Here is a 14,981-nt window from a genome sequence, read left to right as displayed (position 1 = left end):
CCACCATTATCTGTCCCCCTAAAATGTTCATCTTTTGGGGGGATATCATTTTCAGGAGACTGTGTTTTAATTGTTGAATGACCAGAGATAATTAGACTGTCTGGAAACTGTTCTACTTACCTTTTTACTGATGAACTTGTTTAACGAATTGTAATATGTGATTCTTGGTACACAGAGGTACCCAGCAAAAAATACATATGGAGTATCATGCGATGAATTTCACACATTGTTCTGACCGTAACCGCTTGAAATATAGTAGAAAGAACAAATATTTTTATTTTCAAAAATGAATCATGGCAAAAAATAACCCATATTACAAAAACACACTCATTATGGTTTAAGATCATTTTCATAAGATGACTATAGATATTGTTACCTAGATATAGGTTCTTCACATTTCCTGTGTGAAAATATAGGGCGGATCTTGTATTTTTTGCATGAGAATGAAATGTTGCTGTTCAGTGGTGAGATTTTTAAAAATTGCCTAAGTCTTGTGCTCCTCAATGATTCACTTGCACTTGCAAGTTCTGCCTTTTTAGTTTTGAACTCCAGCTTCATTTGAGGGAGTGTCTTCTATCTAAGAGGTGGGTTTTTTATTTTGTTTTTTACTAGTTCCCCTCACTGCACTATATGAGCACCGACATACTAACTATATGTTAATAGACTGTCCTGATAGTCTAGAAAAAGAAGCTGATCTAGAAGGTCTAACAGAAGCCTAGTAGACTTCATAGAGTCTTTGCCTCTTTTCCCTTCTCTAGTCATAAAACTAGATACATCAGAAGAGGAACCTGGGAATGAAGATCATGATGAAATATAAGACCTCAGTCTGGTCTTAAGTGAAAGCACTACACTTGGAGCCAGATCCAAGTTGGGCTGGTTTAAATCAGCATTGCTCCACTTAAGCACAGCTCTCTTGATTTATTTGCACTGCTGAGGGTCTGGCCCATTATTTCAACGTGTGTGAAACTCTTACCCTTAAAATGATTTTTAATAATTAAAAGGACACCATCAAATTAAACATCACATTTTTCTCTGAAATATTGTTTACATACTATTCGTAACAGGAAATACCCAAGAGTACTATAGGAGAAAGAGACTGGTGAATTTTTTTAAACACCTAGTTTTTCAGCTTGTTTAGTCTGCGATTTTGGCGGCACTTTGTGTTTATGACACCACTTAGACAGTTTCACTATTTCCCCTGTGTAGTCTGTTAGTCAGTTTTCCCCTCTTCTGTGTGTGGGTCTTTCACACAACAAAGGAGGAAAGGAAGACATTTTAAAAATAGGAAAATGTGATTGTAAACCCATAGAAATTAGCATCTCAGCAGCAGCTAAAGTATCTGGAACTTCTTTTAACTTTTTTTAAACTGAATAGATTTTGAGTTCATATCTTTTATTGAACCAGCTTCTGTTGGTGAGAGAGAGAGAAGCTTTCAAGCCACACACAGCCCTTCTTCAGGTCTGGGCAAGGTTCTCAGAGCATCACACCTAAGTGCATTTAGCTGTGATGCTTGTCTTTCTCACCAACAGAAGTTGGTCCAATAAAAGATATTACCTCACCCACCTTGTCTTTCTAATATCCTGGGCCTGACACAGCTACAACTGCACTGCACATAGATTTTGAGTTGAAAGTTTTCCCCTTTTATTCCCCCCCCCCCTTTTTTTTTTGGCATTTCTGTTTTCTTTGTACTTGCATAATATCTTCATCCATGGATTTCGGAGTACTTAAAAACATTAAAAACTATACTGTCCCACCCTTATTCACTACTTTACAATGCAAGTATCCCCAAAATGAAAGTATTACTCAACACATAGGTACCACTGAACATGTGTAGTACTGGCATAATTTAGCCTTAAATAATTAGGGGTTTGAGCCTACAATTATATACTACTGTGATTATTTATCTTTTACTGACATTTGCAGTTCTTCTAAACTACTGTGTATATATTTTCTCCCATCTGTAGCCCCTTTGATTTCAGGAAGGTTATGATGTCCATACAGGATATCCATAATCTTATGCATGAGAGTAGACTCATGCATTGGACTTCACTGGGACTAGAGAGACTCATGGGAATTCAATAGGATAGTAACTATTTGGAGTATTGGACCCACAGTCCCACAACACCGCTGTGACACAGGTATATGCTGTTCTATGCTCATTTTGAAGCTAAGTAAATTGGGGCACAGAGAGGTTTGTTGTTCCAAGATGTCCAGCAGAATTGGGTATAAAGCCCAAGAATTCTGACTCTGGGCACAGTCTAAACACGTACTTTTCTGTACAGTTTATGTACCCAGGGAAGACTTCACAGGAAACAAAGGTGGTGCCATGGCAGTGCTAGTCAGGAGCCTTGGGTTCTGTTCCAGGCTTTTCCTCACACTTCTCCTAGGACTTTGGGCACATAGTTTATAGCCTGATTTTTGAGATTCTGAAAACCTAGAACTCCTATTAAACTCACTTGCTAGGCTGGATACTCAGTACCTCTGAAAATCAGGCCATAATTAACTTCCCTATGGCTTAGTTTACATTTGTACAAAGTGGCATAATATTTTCCTACCTCTCAAAGGTGCTGTTAGGCCAAAGTAGTGTTTACCTAGTGCACTGAGATCCTCAGCTCTGTATTATGCATTTTACCCCTCCCCCCCAAAAAACCCCATATGTTAAAAGAGCATTAAGTTTGCGAAGTCAAGCACTCAAAAATTAGGAAATACCAGAATTAAGGTTGCCGGAGCAACCTTAATGTGGCCTCCTTGGACATACACATTATAATACTGTCTTTTAATTACATGATCGTATACTGTTAGGAATTCTGTCTCATTCATATGTGGATGGACTTGCTCTGGCGATGAATCAGGGTTGTGCAGTGAAGGAGGCTGTCGTCTTTAAGACCCCTGCATCATGTGTTGCAGAAGCTGGCAGGTGAGTAGTGAATGAGGTAGAGGATTACTGGAAGATAATGGACGATCTCATGGTTGAGGCACTTGAATGCCGTCCTGGAGAATTGGATTCTATCCCTGCCTCTGCCGCAGAATTCCTAAGTGGTGCTCGACAAGTCACTTAAACTAACATTTCACAGGTGGTCACGAACACTGTGTTCCTCATTTTCTGGGAGTCTGATTTGCAGAAGTGCTATGCACTCATAGCTTCAATTGAAGTCAATGGGAACTGTGCCTTGAACCTATAAAGTGAGATTCAGTGCTAAGTACTCTGAAAAATCAAATCCTCGGCATCTGAAGTTGGGCACCCAAAATTAGTGAATATGTTGGACCTTAATCTCTTTGAGCCTCAGTTCCTCATCTGTAAAATAAGGATAATAGCACCCCTTCCCTCACAGAGGTGTTTGTGAAAATAAATTCGTTAATGTCTGTGAAGCACTCAGATTCTCTAGTGATGAGTGCCATAGAAGAGCTTATGAGGAAATTCATAATTCTGTCTTCAGAGTAAGTAGTAAATTGTAAGTAGTAAATAAGGCCTGGGGCCACATATAGAGCAACGAGGAGAAAACATAATATTAAATAGCTGCTTTTTAAGCGTCCATCTTGTGCACTGAATAAGACAGGGGTCCTGTGGAAGAAAAAGTATGCAATCGTGTAATTACAGACTGTGTCATAATGCATATGCACAAGGGGTCTGAATTAAGGTTACACAGGCAGCCTTTATACTGCCATTTTGCTAACTTTTGAGTGCTTTGACTTTGCAGCCTAAATAATGTTCATTTTTTTGTGTTATAGATAACAAAAGAGCCTACATTAAAAAGAACATTTTATATATATTCTTTGCACTATATAGATGTAGAGAGATATAGATAAGGCTATAGCATAAAGGATTACTGCTGGAAATGTAAAGTATGCTTCCAAGGTATTTTTTTCGTTTTTAAAATTTTTATCATGATTGTTTGTAACAATATTTGTTGTTGTTTTTTTTCTTCCCCTGTTGTACTTGAATGCTGGCTTGTTATTCAAGAGCTGTTCAATAGCACTGAGCTAATGGTATCCTTTTTATTTGCGAAAGGAAGCCAGTGGAGCATTTGTTTTAAAAAGAACGGCCCAGAAAAAATTGCATGATCTTAGCAAAATACATACAGCATCTAAGAAAAATGGCATGCCTGATGGAGAGGCTCATTAGCCATGAAAATAGCCATGAAAGGCAGTTTTCTTACTCTGCTTTACACTTCTTGGGTTGAAGTCTCATTTTTTAGGGCCTTGATTGCGAACCCCTTCCTCATGTTGATGAACATTCACCATGCCAGTAGTCTCACTGAAACCAGTGGGTCTACTTGCATGAGTTAGCATTCTTCAGGGAGGAGCAAGGGCTGTCCATTTCAGCCTTCTGTGACACCCTGGGCTCTAGTCATTGGAACACGCTCGCAGTGGAACGGAGCAGGTAAAATTTTGGGTATGGGCATGTGTGGACGAGGAGCTAGGAGGAATTCTAATTCTGCCTGACCTAATGACTCAGTCTGAGCTTTCTAGTGTCTCAGTCAGTCCAGCTGGAATATTGCAAGAACAAGCACAGCACTGAAAAATAGATCAACCAGAGGTTAGGAGGTTGTTACAGGAGTGGGTGGGGGAGGTTCTGTGGCCTGTGATGTGCAGGAGGTCAGACTAGATGATCATGATGGTCCTTTCTGACTTTAAAGTCTCTGAGTCCGTGGTGCTGTTGCCACTGTGGGAGATTTGCTATTGACGTCAGTGGGGCCAGGATTTCGCCCAGTATTTTAAGCTGGACTTGCCTGCGTTGAATACATTATGGATGGAAAAGAAGTTACACATGAGCCAAGAGTCAACCCTATGGAAAAGAGAAGAAATATGTGATATGCATGCAGGGGTTGGTTTGTAAGGCTCAGTTCCTCCAAGTTATGTACGTGTCTATCTCTCGTTTCTTTAAGTGGGAGGTAGGTGCCTATATACCGTTAAGGAACTGCTTCCGCCACCAACTAACCGGTTTTGATAACCTGTTGAGAGTTTGTTTTGATGATCTAATGCATGTAGCTCTATTTACTGGGTGCTGCTTCTGCAGAATGAGGCAGGACTTTCTCTCCTTCTCTGCCTGTTTTGCTTGTGTAGTTTCGGTTAAAGTCAGTGGAATTAATCTCTTACTCTTAATGAAATAGCTTTGTTATTTGCTTGTTAGTCTTTGGAGTCTTAAATGTTGTTAGTTCATACACAGCATTGGGATGGCTGCTGTTTTCCCATTAGTGCTTGCAGTATCTTCTTCAGTCAGCCTTGCGCTCAGTTGTAGTGTCTGTAAAACCTTAAGTTCCCTGTGTGCCTGGTTCCTTGTTTTAAATATGAATTGAAAAGGTGAAAGGATTAAACTATGTTAAAAGGACGAGGAGTTGATTTGATATAAGGCCTTCCATACTTCCGGCATCCCAAGGTGAAATTCACTCCTGAGCAGAGCTCCAGAACAAGGCTCATACTTCACTTATTTCCAGCTGAGACCCAATTTTGAAGGCTTAAGAGGTGCATGACCCTCTGCACAAGGAGGAATTTCATCCTCAGAGTACTTTTTATGGTAGTAAGTATTCGTAGTGCAGCAACTACCCTAGCATGAGCAGCCATTATGTACTGAGATATATCTCCCGTACTAAATTGTAGTCATTCCCAGATTCTCAAAGGACCAATTAAGCTCCTAACTCCCACTGATTTTTCAGCGGAAATTAGGAGCCTAAATAAGTTTGAGGATCTGGGCCTTTGAGCCTTTTCTCTTGAGTGACCATATTGGCCAGGGCACTAGCATCACACACCACTGTTTTCTAAAAGTGCTACAGGAACCTTCACCCAGCCCCAAAAAAAGCACATTTTGATTTTATTGTACAACTTTTTCTGAAGGAGATACAGTTTCGCCCCAAACTATAAGACTAAAGTTTATTTTGCTTATCGTGTTTTTAAAAAGATAAACCTTCTTAAAGATTCCCTAATAGTTGCAGAAGTTATGAGTCAATTGCCAGCTGTTAAACCCAGAAGATCTGTTTCTTACAGATAAGACAGACAAATAGGAGAAGTGCCTTGGCAGATGCGGGCAGTGCACTGTGGACTGGGCTTACCAAACACTCGCTGTCTGGTAATGATGAGTGTTGATTTTAAGAAAATAAAACATCATGCACGTTTGGGCTTTAGGGGCAGGGGGCCGGAGGAGAGATACTTGATACTATTCAAGAGTCCAACAACCGCTCCCCTCTTCCCACTTTTCCCCCCCGGCAAATCTTCTAAGGATCATGGTTGTGCTCATAAACATGTGTTACCTGGCTGTGTGGTAAAGGCCAGGTAATCCAAAACTCCTCTGGAAGGCCATTGGGTCAGAGAATGGATGGGAACAGCAGCCAATGCACAAAATGGGAGTTATGGAGCTGCTTGGTGCACTGGTAATGCTAAGCCAGATTCTCTCCTGCAATCTGTTCTGCTCAGCATGGGAAGGGTAGATCCAAGGAGCTGGTTATGGCTCCCTCTCAGGTTGCCCCAATCTAAGGAGGGGCTGCTCTAATTTACAACAGCTGAATATGGTCTCTAAGCGCCGTTTGTAACTTGGCAGAGAGGAGCGGCACTCTTTTCTTCCACCAGCATGACACTCACTACCTTTCAAGTGTCATTCCCCGCTCCACACCGCCTGTGCCAGCACGGGGTAAGGCAGCTGGTGTGGCTGCGGTCTCTGCTAGCTTAGTGCCAGCTGACAGTTCCCCCACACGCACACCTGGGCAGTTCTCAGCCTGGCAGCAGCAGCCAGATTCTGACCACTTTGCATTGCTCAAGCAGCACAAAGGGTCTGCGACCAGGGCAGACAGCTTGGCCCTTGATCTCTTGCATGATTTTGTCACACTACTTGTTAGAGCTACTGTTTAGATGGAGAATACGGGGCCTCACCTGACTCACCACTGGGTTATATCAGCTTTACACCAGTGGGACCCTGTAACCCAGTAGTGAACCAGGCCCAACATACGTTAAAATCTACTTATGGGTTGGGGGGGGGGGGGGAGTTGACTTCTGTAAACCAGTTTAAATCTTCCTCTTCTGGGCTTTTGTGCTACCCCAATACAGTATGTGTAATTTCAGTGGGAACAGACAGACAAAGGAATGTTGTTCCTTGACAGACTGTTACCTGTGGTGCAGGGGTCCTTCTTAACAGAATATCTAATCATACCTTTAACATTTGAAGTGGTTGGGCTTCTATCAGCTCCCTTGGCATGCCAGGCCCCTACCCATCTGCTTTTGCAGCTATGAATCTCTTCCTAATATTTAACTTACACTATCCCTTCATTAGTTTCAGGTTACTGTTCCCTGTAATACCATCATCTGGGACTGTGAATAATTCCTTTACTTTGTTTATATTGTGATTTCGATGGCTTTTACAGACTATATCCTCTGTGCCCCTTCAGTCATCTCTGTTCTCCACCCTATAAATTCTTTGATCTGGTCTTCTATCTTATCTCCCAATCCTTTTACCTTTTTTGTTGCCCTGTTTTAAATTTTCTCTACTTTTGTATTTCCAGCCGAGACTGGGGGCGGGGCAGCAAAATTAGAGGTGGTAAGCCTGGAGGAAGGATGGTCTTGTGGGTAAATGCTGAGCTAGAGCTAGCTCAGACCCAGGCTTCCTCTGTGACCTTGGACAAATTAATTTAATCTACTCTCTGCCTCAGTTCTCTGTTTGTAAAAATGAGGATAATATCACTTCCCTACATCACAGTAGGGTTGTGAGGTAAGATGCACTCATGATTGTGAGGTGCATGGATTCTGTGATAAGGAGAGACCTATAAGTTCTTAAATATTTCAGTGTCTGTTGTACCAAGGCTATGAAGATCTATGTATTATCTCCTTAGTTTTACATATCCTTGGTGCAAAAGGGATATGCGTTAATTACTAAGTGGAAGGAACTTCATAGTGTTACCCTCACCACTTCAGTATTATACTCTGATAACTGGCTGATTATCTCAGGCAAAATGGTAAAGGTAGTTATTTTAAATAATAAAGTACTTAGGCTGCACTTTTCATCTTCAGTCACTTTACAACCATTAACTATTTAATCCTCACCAGACCCATGGGAAGTAGATACATATTATTACCCCATTTTTGCAGATAGGGGAAATGGAACTGGAAAATCTAAGGATCTGATCATCTACAGTTGAAATCAAGAGGAGCTGGGGGTGTTCAACACCTCTGAAAATCAGACCGCTTGTCTCCCTTAATTTGGATTTAAGGGCCAGTTTTCAGCCATCCCAGTTTAAAACATTTGCCTTTGTACATACAGGGCCCACTTGGCAAACATAGGCACCGAAGGAAGATTTGTATATTTCGTGTCTCTCCGTGTGCCTGATATATAAAGGACAGTCTCTCAGCTAGAAGACTTAGGGACAAATTTTAAAAGGGCCTGAGTCCTTTAACTCAAGCTGTAGAGGCTCTGGGGGATGTAGGGGTCAATCGTTGGTGGGAACCAAGATGACAGCCGCTACACAAATGTTGTATTTGAATGCTCAAAATGGCACGTAAGCACATAAGCAGGAATTTAAGCTCCTAAATGCTGCTCTAAGCATTTGCACATCTTGTATAGGGCCCTCTTTGGCGATTTGGGCTTGTCGTTGCATTAAAATTGTGATAGGCTCAACACACAATCCTGCCACACCACAAATTTCTTAGCTGGCTGCAGATACTTTTTTCAGAGGAGACAACCCAAGATGGCATTAATGAGCCTGCCCTTATTGTTGTTGATAAAACATGGTTTTCACTTAAGTAAGCTGGAGCGGAGGAAAAACGAGACATTTTCTTGGATCTGTCCCATCTGAGCAGCTCGATGCTACAGCTGCTTTGAAATCAGGGAAACATTTTCACTGAGAAAAGCCTTTCTCAGCATGGCCTACGTTGGGAGCAAATCTAACATGTCAGCTAGGCTTTGACAGTTCTTGCAAGGACCTGAAAAACCGCTCACTTTAGGACACTTTGGCTCTGGATCTGAAGTGTGTGTCTTTGGACCCAGCTTTCACTGCTATCACTTAGCCGTTTTATGGGGCCATGTAAAATGGAGACCAGAAACTGGTCAGTGACTCTGATAATAAGCAAGACCGCTAAGGTGAGCGAGGTATTTTTGCCATTCTGAGGGAAGCTAAGAGAGATTGGAGAAAAAAATTAACCTGGTTAACACCATACCACGGTGGAGTTGGACAAGGTTTCTACTGATTTATTCTCCCATGCACTCAGCAACCTGCTGTTACGAATTGCCTCAGGGCTAAGATATTGATGGATATCACTGGCGAAGGAAAATGAGAGAGAGAGAGAGAGAGGGAGAAGTGTTTTTTATAGTGAACCTGTTGTGAACCCTGTGTGACTCTCTGCATATCTACTTGGAATTGTATGTGAAAAGCAATGAAATTTATCCTGAAGGTTTGCTCTCAGGGGAACTATATTTTCACCGGATTGCACCTCTCTGGCTAGTTTCCCATTTTCTGTTTGATCTAACTGTGAATTCTCCCCACCTAATGCCCCTCCTTCTTTCCTGGAGGTGGTTGATAGTTGATTACACTGCGGATTACACAAGAGGTGTCAGTTGCACAGATGTTTTGCATAACTGTGCAGTACTGATTTCAGATATAGTGCACCAAGTTCTCCTCCATGCTTTGCAACAGAGTGGTGAGATAGATATCTTCATTCCTGAACCAAGAGGAACACTGCTTACACCATGCCCCATTGAAATTTCACAAGGAGCACCTGGTTATGATTATACCAACCAGACAAATTATTCATAGGCTGCAAAATGTTTGTGGATTTTGTTTTGTTTTTTCCAGAAAAGTGATCATTAAAAGATGTTCATTCTTTTGATTTTTTTAAAAAAAGAATAAAACACAAAAAATACCTTTATGTGGGTTCTAGGCACCCTGACAGTTATCAGCAAAGATGTCACCCAGCAGCACAATACAATGAGAAAAGCTCACATACCAGCCTGTGCGGCACAACGCCCCATCCCAGAAGAGAGAAGGTTTTGTACTTTTGGCAAATTCCAGCTGTTTTGATTCAAGAGTGGGAGAATGAGTTTTATAGCCAGTTGACCTTCGTGGAGAATACAAGCTGCCACCTCTCTCTTATAATGAGGTAGGTCAAGCTTGAGCAGTCTTACTGATCTCTGAGAAGAATAGTCTTGTGGTTAAGGCATTGGAGTGGGGCTTGAGACCTGGGTCCAGTTCCTGGTTCTAGCGCAGACTTCCTGTGTGACCTTGGGCAAGTCACTTAGCCTCTCTGTGCCTCAGTTCCCCATCTGTACAATGGGGATAATAGCTCTGCCCTACCTCCCAGAGGGCGGGAAATTAAAAAAGATTGTGAGGTGCAGATATACAATGGTGATGGGGACCAGATAAGAACCTGACATGGATAGTCCTTGGGCAAGTCACTCGCTTTCTTTGTGCCTCAGTACCCCATCTGTAAAATGGGTATTATAGCACTTCCTTTTCTCTCACCTCTTGCCTATTCAGATTGTAAGACCATCTATAACTGAGCTAGTGTGACAGGGGAAGACGGATGCTCTCTCAGACAGGCCGATCCCAGGCTATTTTGGGCTTCAAACTCCTACTGGAAGACCGGCCCATTACCGGTAAAGAATCCATTGCTGAGAAATTGATGATGGAGTTTTTATATAGAAAGGCCTTGGGTCCATAAAATTTTCCTCATTTGTGTGCTGTTCATCTGCGTGCATTTTGCTCATCTCCTTGGAGATTGTGGCTTGCATCAGAACAGCTAACCTTGACTGTAGAAGGCCTGGCATTTCTAGTTTGTGGGAGGGGAGCGAAGCTGGAGCTCTGCTGCTGTAACTTCCAACGGACATAAAGTGAAATTTTTGTACGATCTGATTAGAGCAAAAATAGTTCGGTACAACGTTCCCCATTGAACATCTTGCCCTGTTACATCCCACCTTAACACATCTCGCGTATTTTACATGAGACGTGTGGGGTTTTGAGTTTGTTTCATGGCTAATCCCATCCCTCAGATGTCAGAACTGTCCACCCAGTCTTCTTTCTGTCCAAATAGTTGAATCTGCGGGATTGGTATGTTTGGAACTCTGTGGCAGTGGCGAGGCCGTGTGCCAGCTGCATTACTCACTCTGTCTCCAAAGGAACACGTTGCCTCTCTTTTCTTTATAGTCTCCACCCTCTCCCCTTTCTTTTTCCTCCTTGATCCGTATAGGAGAGTCAGAGAAACCTGCTCATCCACAACCTGTCCCTTCTTGCCAAATCTTGGAACAGTGCTCATCATTCTTATTAGGTGTCAGGAATAGATTATGAAAACAAAAACTCTTGTCCACAGTGTATCCCTGTACAGCTATACTGTAAAAGGAAAGACAGTGTACGGTAAATACATGATTTAAAAAATGAGCCCAATAAAGACAGCTAGCTTTTGGAAGAGGCTTTTTATTCTGCATTTCATATTGCAACACTGTTCTTTTTCCTCTAAAGTGCCAGTGTGGAATGGGGAAATGATTTAAGACAAAAGTAAAGCACGTTCATGGAGATTTGAAACTTAATCTTAACTATGCTACATCTTAAAATGACAGGAGGAAGGAAGGGATAAGGTATCTACATAAATCTTTTAAACAGAAGGAGTGAGGTTCTGATCTCTATTATGGTTGGGCAAATCTGAAAAAAAAAATCCATTGGTTTCAAGGGAATTCTTCTGGTTTTGCAGCACTGCAAATGCCAAGTGTTCAAAAATCAAGAGTCAAGACTCTTAAAATCAGTGATGGGCTTAAAAATTACGAGATTGTAAAATAATACATTTGAAGTTCTTTTTATTGGCCTGCTGGTGTTGGAGCTTTAGGGTTAAGGTTTCCAAGCTCTTCTCCCCAATCCCATGGGCTAGAAACTTCCTTTCAAAAAAATGAAACCTGAGATTCTTCTATAATCACCTAATTGCAGGAACTGGAACTTGACGAAAAACACCAATTATTGTGAGACTTGCAGTACAACTGCAAAGAGTTGGCAACAGTGGCATCAGATCTGGCTCAATATAGGTAGCTACCCCAACCCTGCGAAAAATGCAGGGATACATTTTCAGCATGATGTGTGGAACGAAACCACTTGACTCCTAGCAGTGGAGCGTCTCCCAATAAAGCAACATAGCCAAACCTTTATGCACCACAGTGTAACTGTCCACATTAGACATACTAAGAGAATGCAACTCCATTGATGTCCATGGTCTTATGTAAGGGATTCATTTGTCTCAAAGAGGTAGTGATGAGTGAGCCTCAAAGGATTTGGAATTTGGGTTCAGTTCAGTTTCATATTCAAATTTTGTGTACACTATTCTAACTTCCAGAGTCTGCTGAAAATTTTGCAAGAACAGGCTCTCTCATAAGGTTGCCACCACTTCTGCTATAGTCCATGCTGAAAATACAATTAGAAGAATTTTTCTAGTATTATTTGGGGCTTTCGGGTCCAATCGTGATTGAAACGTCTATGAACAGACCTATGGGAACAATCCAGAACCTTCCAAAAAGTTTGTATTCAGTTTAGTTCTTGAAAGGAGGGATTGGCAAGTCTTTTTGCAGAACCAATTAATCCACCCCTAATTAAAGGTTCTCAGATATTCATATAAGAGCCAGATGCTGGCCTCCAGGAAGGGCAAACCAGCCTTAAACCTGCTCTCACTGGTGGGAATGAGTCTCAGTCCACCATAGAGACAGCAGCACCATGATCTGCTGGCCACTTAACATAGCATTGTGCCAGCGATAGGACAGGCGCACGCTGGAGGAAGACGATATGCCTGGATGGCACTATAGTCCGACAGTTCTCAGCCAACACTAGAAATTGGCATAGGCTACAGCAGCCTTGAGGCCTCCCCTTGACTTAAGTGAGCCAAATGGCACCCTGGTGCAAGTGAGGATCTGACTCCTCAGACCCTGCCGGTTGGTCCCCCTCTCTCTGCAACTGCCTGATCAGCTTCAGCCTTTATTTTTGTATTGCTGATGAACTGAAACATCCAAGCATCTCTATATGCCTATCAAGGAAAGCACAAGCAGGAGCAAACGCTTTGGTGGAGAGCCTCGGTTTTTGATAAAAAGAAGAGTGCATATCTACATCCAAATTCTATGTGGCCCACTGGCCCCTGGCATGCTGTGCCCAGTTAGCCCTTGGGCAGGCTTGGTTTGCAGCTAAGGAAATAAGGTGATGTAATAAGAGCACCTAAAAATGTAAATAGCTATAATATAAGAGCTTTTTTGCTTAAAGTCACAGCTCCTGAAATCAGATGATCACAAGAGAATCGCAGTGTAAATATTCTTCAGGGTGGTGGAGTTAATACAGGCCAAGCTCCTACTGAATTACTGTTGACTTCAGTATGAGTTGGTGGTGCCCAGTACCTCACAGAATCAGGCCCTTTGTTTTGAATGTGTTCACTAACTAAATTATTACGATTTCTATTACATTACAATCATGATTATTATTTCTAAAGTCCACAAAACAAAAGCAGGGCCCCATTCTGCTAGGGGCTGTACACACGCCTAGTGAGAGACGATCACTGCCGAAAGAGTTGACGATCTCCGTACAAAAGACAGGAAAAGGATAGGAGGAAGGAAGGCTCATTATCCCCATTTTACAGGTGATTCACTGAGGCACAGATGCATTAAGTGACTTGGGCACACAAGGAGTCTGTGACACAGCTGGGAACTGAACATAGATCTCCTAAGTTCCAACGAATGCCTTAACTGCAGGACTACTTTTCCTCAAACTTTAATTTAAAAAAAAAAGTAAAATAGGAAAGAAGAGGAAAGAAAGCCTGGTGAAAGCAAAGATGTTTTCCCCCTCAGCATACTGAGGAAATGATAAGCTTTATACTTTTCCTCAAACTGCATTTAAAATTAAGGAAAGAAGCAACCAGCTCTGAACTTTCTCATGGAAACTTCTCCTGTGCATATTTTGTAGCTGCTCCATGATCCTGAAATTCCGTTAATTCATTTGAGTTTCCTAAATTCCCTGTTTTAACTTCTCTGTTTCCACACAGTGTACCAATGAGTTTAGAGGTCGCTGTTTTGTTTTCTGTAACTGCCCTGCCTTAACTTTCAATGCAGACGGTTTCATGTGGGAGGCGGGGGTTAGTCTTTTGGTTTAATTTTACACCTGTATCTTATTTCCTTTTCCTTTGCAGTTTGAATTCATCTAGTGCTTGTATTGCAAAACTAATTGCATTGGTAAGCAAGCAAACTTTGAGTGTTTTAAGGAACTGCAAATTCTCCAGAAGAACTGGGAAAAGTATTCAGGCAAACAGGAATTGCTGCATTTTTCTTATGACGCAGATTAATGGCGCCTTCCTGTCGGAGGTAGGCACTTGAGGTTTTCAGTAGAACAGAGGCTGTCCGATACCCCAGATTCATTTCTCATGTAGTTAAGAGCCTGTCCCCCTTTTTAAAATATGTCCTTCTTGTTTCCATTCTGGCGGCTCCACAGAATTAGACCCACAAAAGCTGATCCTAATTTTTCTCTCAAGGGCGGCACAACCTCACTCCAGCACTGTTCCCATCTGGGGCTTTCTACTCAACACCCTTTGAGTAGCAGAGGGATTCTGTCCCGAGCTGTCTGTGGCCTATGCGCCATATGCCCTTGCCCACCCATAGCAGGGAACCCCTCAGTAATGATACCCAGAGCAATCATCTGAGCGTGCTCAGAGAGCACTTCCATGCCTACAGCTAAGGGAAGAGCTTTCAGAAACAGACTGCTTGGCAAGATCAAAGCAACAAGAAACTTTAAAAATAAAATGCCCAAAGTCTTGTGCCCTCGGTTCATGACTGTGGGCACTGTGCCTTCTGAGCACACGCATGGGTTCTTCGAGACCAAGTTAGTCGCTAATTCTCTATTTAGAGAGCACTGTTCCCAGCTGGAACAGTAAACTACTGGCTATATCCTAATTGCGCTTCCAGCAGCAGATAAGAGAGCTCAAATTATTGCTGGAGGAACTTTTAGAGTGGGATTTTCAAAAGCTGAGTTAGGTCCAGTGCTGACTGCTCTTGAATATTC

General features: G+C 42.1%; 1 protein-coding gene across 1 annotated transcript in view; it reads left to right on the top strand.

The window, feature by feature from the left end:
* Positions 1-14,981, top strand: part of IKZF2 (IKAROS family zinc finger 2) — a 135,012-nt gene that overhangs the window by 83,748 nt on the left and 36,283 nt on the right. The window lies entirely within an intron of this gene.

Source organism: Natator depressus, chromosome 11, assembly GCF_965152275.1.
Source record: "Natator depressus isolate rNatDep1 chromosome 11, rNatDep2.hap1, whole genome shotgun sequence".
NCBI lineage: Eukaryota > Metazoa > Chordata > Testudines > Cheloniidae > Natator > Natator depressus.
This window is presented reverse-complemented; position numbering and strand designations above follow the sequence as displayed.